Source organism: Pygoscelis adeliae, unplaced genomic scaffold (genome assembly GCF_000699105.1).
Source record: "Pygoscelis adeliae isolate BGI_AS28 unplaced genomic scaffold, ASM69910v1 Scaffold167, whole genome shotgun sequence".
Taxonomy (NCBI): domain Eukaryota; kingdom Metazoa; phylum Chordata; class Aves; order Sphenisciformes; family Spheniscidae; genus Pygoscelis; species Pygoscelis adeliae.
In genome coordinates this window covers 7,567,670-7,576,070 of record NW_008825428.1, presented here as the reverse complement: position 1 = coordinate 7,576,070, position 8,401 = coordinate 7,567,670, and positions in this window count along the sequence as shown.

Genomic DNA, 8,401 nt, shown 5'->3' with positions numbered 1-8,401 from the left:
TGATTTGTATAAATATATTTATACATGTGAATTGCCTATGCCAATTTAACTTCTAATTTAAAAAAAAATCTTAATAAGAGGACAAGTAATTTCCTGTGAACAAGGAGATTCTTATTTGCTACATTATTTAATAAAGCTGTGGCCTGTGGAACACTAGGCAGTAACTAGTGCTGATTTCTTCTTTGCCACTGTGATGCCATTTTCTCCTTGATACAGAATTTTTGAGACACCAGCAATTTTTTTTCAAAGGTTTAAATGGGAGTCAGCTGTTTAACACTATTTATAGGAAGAAATGGGTCTTATAATAACTGATACAGGTCTGAAATTATTTTAAAATGTTAGGAAAATGTATTAATAACTGGAAGCAAATTACATATTAAAAATTCTGTCACATTGTTCATATGTTTCTCTTCTGTGCAATGAGAGAGAGAGGTGAAAGTACTTGGAATAAATACTGTAATGAGGTCTTTGTAGGAGCACCTTGAATAACTTTTCCAAGAAAGAACTGCATTCTTGAAGTAAGGACAATTTTTTTAGAAGGGTATGTGTGGTGGGTTGACCCTGGCCAGCACCCACACCCCACCTCACCCCTACCCCAGCAGGACAGGGGAGAGACTAGGAAGAGCAAAACTCAGAAGACTCACGAGTTGAGATAAAGACAGTTTAATAAGTGAAGGAAAGAGGGGAAGAAACCCAACAAGTGATGCAAAGGCAATCATTCACCACATCCCACAAGCAGAGTGATGCCCAGCCAGTCTCTGAACGATGGCCACCTTTGAAAGCCAACCTGCCTGTCCCCTTCTTCTTCCACTACCCCGGTTTTACTGCTGAGCATGACATTATGTTGTATGGAATATCCCTTTCACCAATTTGGGCCAGCTGTCCCAGCTGTGTCCCCTCACAACATTTTGCCTACTTCCAGCCTTCTTGCTACTGGTGCAATGCCTTGAAAACTGCCACTGGTTCTAGTACAATAAATGATGTCTTTGTCTTTTTCTCCATCTAATACTGTGAGTTTGGAGGCCAGTCACAGCTATGTCTGAAAACTTACGGAGACAAGCAAGCTAGAGAGTGTGTCAGTTCCATTATTTTCTTCTCTAGGCTCCCCCATATCACTGTACTCAGAGCCAAGTGAAAAAGAAAGCTTGGGCAGAGTTGCTTTCATCTCCCATCCATGTCGAGATAGAGCTCCTCCTTCTCGCTGAAAGGAGGGGAAGGCGGGGGGGTCCATCTTGTTTTTTGTTCCTCTCACTCCTCTTGCATGATGTGGTAAAGTAAGTGTCACTCCATAGTTTTCAAAGAACAAGAAAAGTTTGTTTCATGTTACAACCTCTCTTCTTCTCCAGTAATGTGCTCTTTTTATATTACAATAAAACATTATCTGCCTAAGGCTTTCAGTCAGGGGACATGGACTGTCAAAAACCCTTGACTCTTTTATATTTAGAGCCATGTCATGTGCAAATGTGCCAGGAACTAATGTGTTCCATTTCTGGAGTCCCAGCTGTTTTCTTAAAGACTTACCAAATACTGTCACAGTCAAAATGCCTTCAGGCTTGCAAATGTAGAGGGGTTGCATATCCAATTGGAGAGCAGGCTGATGGCAGATAGGAGGGATCCATCTGTGGAGGGTCTTTGAGACTCCATCAGTTTCACCTTGAAAAGTTTGGCTTGATCAGAAGATTCAGGGTTATCTTGTGGGCTGGAAAGTAGGGTCTGATAAATGAAATGCATTAAATCTGCTTACCATTCTGCTTAACAAGATCCTGACTTCTATTTTACCTATTTAAAAAACTGATTGAATGGAAACTATTAAAATAGATTTTACTACTAATTAAAAGGTAAGCAGTGCATCATTTTGAAAAAAGCTCTGGAAACTTGACAGCAACTGAACAAAGATAGAAAGCTTTGGAAATTACTCTGTTCATCTTTATTGGATGTACAAAGAACCTTATTCCAGGATGATGCAAATTGATAGAGCTTCACTAAATTTAGTTATGCCTCTCTTGCACTAGCTACAAATTTGATTTGGGGTTATCTTTCACACAGTTTAGATACTCTATTCCCCTTCCTAACACTCAGCTTCGACAGTCCCATTATCTGTCTCTAACTCGCAGAGGTCAGAAAGAGATTACTGAAGTGTAATCTCAGAAAGAGATTACTTCTCACTGGAAGAGATCTACCTGCTTGGAGATGGCTCTAGGCAAGTCTGCCACACAGGAAACACTGAATGTCTCTCCCTGAGGAGAAGGATGGGGCCAGGCTTTGGGATGCTCTTTCCATGGGAAGGGCTGGGACTAGGCTTCCCTACTGCCGTTTCCCTCCCGGAGGAAGGGTGTGGAAGGGAAAGTTTCTGTGAGGAACAGTGCTTGCCCAGCTCCCCCACGCAGGACCATCCAGCAGCGGCAGCAAAAGGTAGCCATCTGCGTTTCCAGAGCTTTGTCATTTGAGGCATCTGCCTTTCCCTGCCTATACCTTGAAACAGGACAGCCGTTGCATATAGTGATACTGAATGGTAACAGGTACCCATTTTCAGAAGGCACATAATGATTAATATTTATCTGCTTCCTCCCTCAGTTACTTGGTTGTAGCACTTCAGATCTAAAGAGTAAATCACAGTTGATCAGAATATCTGCAACCTTAATATATTCAGGGAGAAAAATGTTTTCCAGTTCCAGCTGTGTTAAAGAGCAACCTCTGTTTTACCAGTTTGAAAGTTCAGGGACATACTGTGAGTTTTTCCCACATTTTTGAGCATTCAGGTTAGTGGCAGTTAGTATTCTGTCCCCCCAAATGAACTTAAAGGTTTTCTGTCTTCCTTTCTTTTATTTATATAACCTGAACATCTGTATCAGTTCATCTCTACTCAGGAAAACACTTAGGTACATGCTAGAAATTGCTCTCCAGAACAGCACTCTCATCTACAGAAAAATGAATTCATAATGCAAAAGGTTTGAAAACACCTTTGTGATAGTTCAGCACTAGCTATTGATGTTGACATAACTGGCGAAGATATGTTTTTTTTTTTAAAGTGAGAATCTTAAAGTCACTGAGATCATGTGAAACCTCAAAAAGTGGTTAATATTTTTAATTTAATCTTTTTGCCATTTCTAATGACAGAGTGTACTTTGATGATTAAGGTATCCTTGGAAAACTTATCTTCTTTGACTACCAGCACTATTTTGATTGTTTTGTAACAGTCTGATAGTTTATTGCAAGCAGGAGCCAATGATGGCACTGACTCCTTCATGTTTAGAAGTAAAATGACTACAAATTCTTTTTTCTTTTTTAAAGGTGAGAAAGGTACAAAAGTAATTGCTCTTTGTTATATAGCATTCCTTTGTTTGGCCCTATTTCTGATTGTATTTCATTAATTAACATAGATTAGACATGCATTGTGGATGTATAGTGTATTTCACATCTTTGCAAACCAGTACCTCCACAATGTATAAAAATGTTTGTGAGTTGGAAACTTAGTTTTATTTTTTGATAAAAAAGTAAAAGTTTGTAGAAGATATTAATTCTAAAACATCTGCTTCCTCTTATAGATACATTAGTGCCAACTGATTTCTATAATTATATATTATGGTTCATAATTAATGCTGCCAAATATGATGATATAATTTAAAATATATTAATTATGAATTGCTTCTGTTCTTTAGAGAACTTATTTTTTCCCCCTATGCATACTGAGATAGGTTTTACCTATGAGTAAGTCCAGCCCACATTTCTCCAGCACTTTTCGTGTATATTGGACTCTTCAGAAAATCTGCAGCAATGTAAGCAACTGCAGAGAAAGAATTTTGGAGTGCTTTAATTCTGAATTTGTTTGCATATGTATGAGATGCTGGGAGTGTAATCATTTGCAGTGGTGTTGAGAATGGGCCAATGTGAATTTTAAGCCCAGATGTTCTTTTCTCTCACTGTATTAACCCAGATATTTTAGCACATGAAAACTGCTTGGAAGTGCCAGCTCTGCCAGAGACAGTGTTGGAATGCTGGTAGTTTGTAAATACTAGATATGTATATGTGGCCAGTTTTATATCCATTTCTTACAATGTATATTACTTAGGCATGCAAACATGCCTAAGTAATCTTAGGCATCTATGTTTCATCTCTCGGTTAGATGAAACATTTGCTTTTAGCTCTCTGAGAAAAGGGATGTATACATTTGTGCTGTCCTATCAGGAGAGAAAAAATGTGTGGTTTCTGAATCCATATATTATGTATAAATTAGAGAGATTGTGCAGAAGTTTGTATGAGACTGTCTTATTCCCCTTCATGTTCAGCAAATTCATTTCAGGACATTATCTGTTGGACAAGTTGTGTGCCCAGTCAAGTGACATAGATTAGATAAAGGTCTAAGCACCAAAAAGGCGGACAAATTGTTTGGTACTTCCTATGAGTTATAACTGGAATAAATTGGATGACAAAAAGAGCTTCCAACTGGTGTGGATGGGAGAAGACCATCTCAAACTTCCAGTCTACCCCTGCAGATCACAAATTGTGCTGAAGCTGGACCACCCAGGCGTCTCAGATTGTACTTCCTCATCCATCAGCTGAAAAACAGGGAAGGACTAGACACCTCAGCTGTGATGGACGAGCTTGTTGGGAGTCCCTGGACAATTTATGACCTTAGAGCAAAATGTGATATTCTTCTGTCAAGATTCTGGCGTCCAGGTGATAGTGTGAAATTCACTCCAGTGCAATTAGCCAGCTGAGCACGCACATCACTGCCCCCATGCAGAATCTCAGGACCTGCTTGAAAAGTCAGCGAATGTTGGAGGCCAGCAATGGCTGGAGTAGGCGCATTACCTGTGGTGTAAACTCTCAAGTGGTCAGGCAGAAAGCAGGGAGGCCAATAAGCTCGAAAACGTTGGCATGAGTGCAGTGATACTGAAAGTTTGAAGAGATGCCTTCATGGGCAGTGGATTAGCAGGTGAACAGTGCCTTTTGGCAGCCAGCTGGGTTCAGTGTTCAGCATCATCTTTGAGATAAATGTATAGGGGTGGAAGATGTGCTGGATGATGATGCTTATTTCTGTGATGTGGTGATGCATTTTTCCACACTAGTCTGAGTGAAATAGCCAGAATCCAGTGAGTGGAGGCTGCCCTCTTGGGAGCTAGAATAGGATTTTAAACCTTATGTGCCAGGATTGCAGATTTCACAGGTGACACTGCACAGAAGGCAGGAAGGTAATTTGCACTTTTCTCTTGTCTCCCGTAAAATGTACTAAAGGATGTACATCCCCTTAGCTGGAATGCATGCAGTGCCTTCCTGTGCCAGGAAGCTATGAGGGACTTTTGTTGCACTTGCCCTCAGCACAGAGAAAGAAATAGGCTTGAGGTCTTCTTTGATGAAGGACTTCTGATAACCCACTATCAGCCCAGCAGCTGGTAGAAAGCTCGTGCAAACAAATTTAGCACAGACACTATAATGATGAAATGGAGCCCCCTCTAAGAGGATGTGTTTGGAGAGTCTTGTGGTGGGCATGGGGCACAGGAGTTAGTCAAGGAGTGCACTGTTGTGGGTGGCACATTAGAGGGACTGTCTTGTACAGTGTGTTCTAGTGCTTTGAGCCTGGGGGCAAAGGCAGCTTACAGGATGGATATTGTTGATGCAGATCACTTGTCTTGATAAATTTAAGCCTGAATTTAGGCATGTCAAGGGCAATTTAGACATTACCACTGAAACTGACTGCAAAACTTCCACTGTGTAGGCCACCCTTTGAGTTCGATTGCAACTTGTGGTTTTTTTTCTAATATGAAAAGCCTATTTCTTCTTACCCATTCATATGTCAAGCTTATGTTCATATAATTTTTGCAGGCGAAACTTTCTCTGCATGGATTCTGTATGGAATGTATACTAGCACAATGACTCCAGGACACTGCATATTTCATAATAATCACTTCAGTGTGGATATAAGGGCTCCTGGCAGTATGTTGTGTATGAAAATGCCTTCAGGACATAATAGGCTTATGGTACTGCAACCATAATTCACTTTTTCCCCCCCTAAGTCTAAGGAGCTGCATTATTTTTTTTTTTTTTGAGAGAGAGAATTGCATTTGTAACCCTCTTTCTCTGATTCACTTTGGCAACTTTTACTCCTTTTGTTCTTTTTACTGTGAGCATGAAGCACAGAATTTACACAGCTGAAGAGTACACAGCAATTATTTATTGGTAAGCACGCTGTGGATAGCTAGGACTAGTGAGCCAGTAGATAAGGGCAATATTACCGGACTGAGCATTATATGCTCACCAGTCTGATGAGACATCTGACAAGCACTTGCTGCTCAGGCAGTTTTAAGTCAGGTGAGGAGGGGTCAACCATCTTTGCTCCTTAGATTGAGCTGATCCTTGATGTTGCTGAGTTGCCATCTTCTGGTTCCCCATTTTTCAGCATTTTAAACCTTTTAATGTCAGCATTTTTCCTGTTGAGTCCTCATGCTGCTAACTATCCCCATATCCACACTTACACTTTTTTTCTGTGTTTTTATGCTTCTTACCTCACACGGCTTTTGGCTCACTTCCTTTCGGTCATCTCAGCAGTTCTCTCAGAGACTGACCAAAGGTCACACAGCTATACTGCCCCAAACTGGGCTTTGAATCATAGACAGTGGTAGCCCTTGTCTGAGGGTTGCATGTGAATGTTGTCCCCAGATACTTTCCTTTTCTGATTTGTTTTTTTATTTGAAGTTTTTGAGAAAATATTAATATTTGCACTCATGGATTTAGCTACGTCTGCCTAAGCTCAGATAGTATATAGAAACAGCCTAGACCAAATTTAGTGTCTTGGCAGTGTGCAAGTCTTTACAGAATTTAGGACAATAAAATAAAATGTCATGATAGAAGACTATGAATAATACTTAGGATTTCCATTGTGTTTTGCTGTTCAAGGATGTATACAAACATTAAATAACTAATCTCTGAATAAAGAATATTTAAAATAAAATATAAAACATATTCTAGTGTTCAGAAGCCAAAGAGCATTGTGCTACTGAATAAGAATTATATGGAGAAAATGACTTGAGAGAGATCTCCACAGAAAATCAGATCTTATTACTTTCATTGTTTGCCATTTCCTGGCATATAGAAGAACCTATCACAGACTAGAATTCCACCCTTCTACACACTATACAAGCAAAACCAAATAATGATCTCCTGTCAAAGAATTTACAATCTAATCATAAAATGAGGGATGATAGGCAACAAAACTTTAGGATTTGGTGAGATGCATTAGACTATAGTGTAGGTAGTGTCCTGCTACATGAACTGCCTAACTTCAATCTGGCTTTTCTTAGACACTAAATGAAAGATGTTATAAAGAAGGAATACATATTAATTTAATGAGAGAGTCCCGCAGCTGTCTTTTTTATAAGATTTATGAATCTTAAGCAGAGATCCCATGGGAAGCCTGTATTCTGTTTAACGATAAAACCCAATGGCTGAGACTGCTGCCTTTACTGCAAGACTGGCATTCTTCTTTCCATGCTGGAAGAAATGTCAAGTTAATTATCAGCAAAATAAATTGAATGTTGTTGATATTTAGTTGCATTTTTACAATTTAAAGCTGTGACTCTGCAGGCATTTAGACAGGTGTGTACCTTGGCTCATGTGAGTGGTTATCATCTGACATGATGAAGTGAGTCACAAACACCTTGTCAGCGTTCCACTCTGAAAATACACTGATCTTTAGCAGACTCTGAATCTACCACTATTAGGTCTTCAGGAGCATTTTGAAATAGTCTTCCAAGGTGTCTTGTCTGGTTCCCACTGTGCTCTTTCTCTTTAAGACTGAAACTTTAGAAGAAATTAAAATCCCCTTAGGTGATTGCTATTCAAATGTCTCAGAATTCCTCTGAAAGACTCCTTGGTTGTTTCGTGACAGCCTTTTTGTGCTTCACGTATTAAAGTACCAGAGGCAGCTGGTGGAATATCTTCTGCTCTCTCGAGCACCTCACCTGTTACAATAAACACTTACATGGCAGTGTGTTACAGGTCGGTTATCTAAGATTTATAGAGATACAATAAGTTTAAGGTTTGGACTTTATTTGTTTTTAGTGAATTCGAAGACTCTCAGCCAAAATTTTTCTTTTTGTTATTGAGAGCTTGTATAGTTTCACATCTGCCTTTGAACTTTCAGCTTTCTTTATACTCCTATGTACAGGTTGCAATCTGTCTATGTACGGTGCAGCACGTAGACACTTTACCTGAGAGTAGAGTGGAACCGTATGGACAGATAATATCCCTGTCTTCTTTCCTGAAGTATGAAGAGGTATGTGATTAATGATCTCTGGCCTGCAAAGCTAAGATGTGTCATGTGCCATGATGTTGGATGTTTTCCACCTAGAAGCCTTAATTATGGAGATGAGTGTATAATTGATGAGAAAGAGGAAAAAACCCA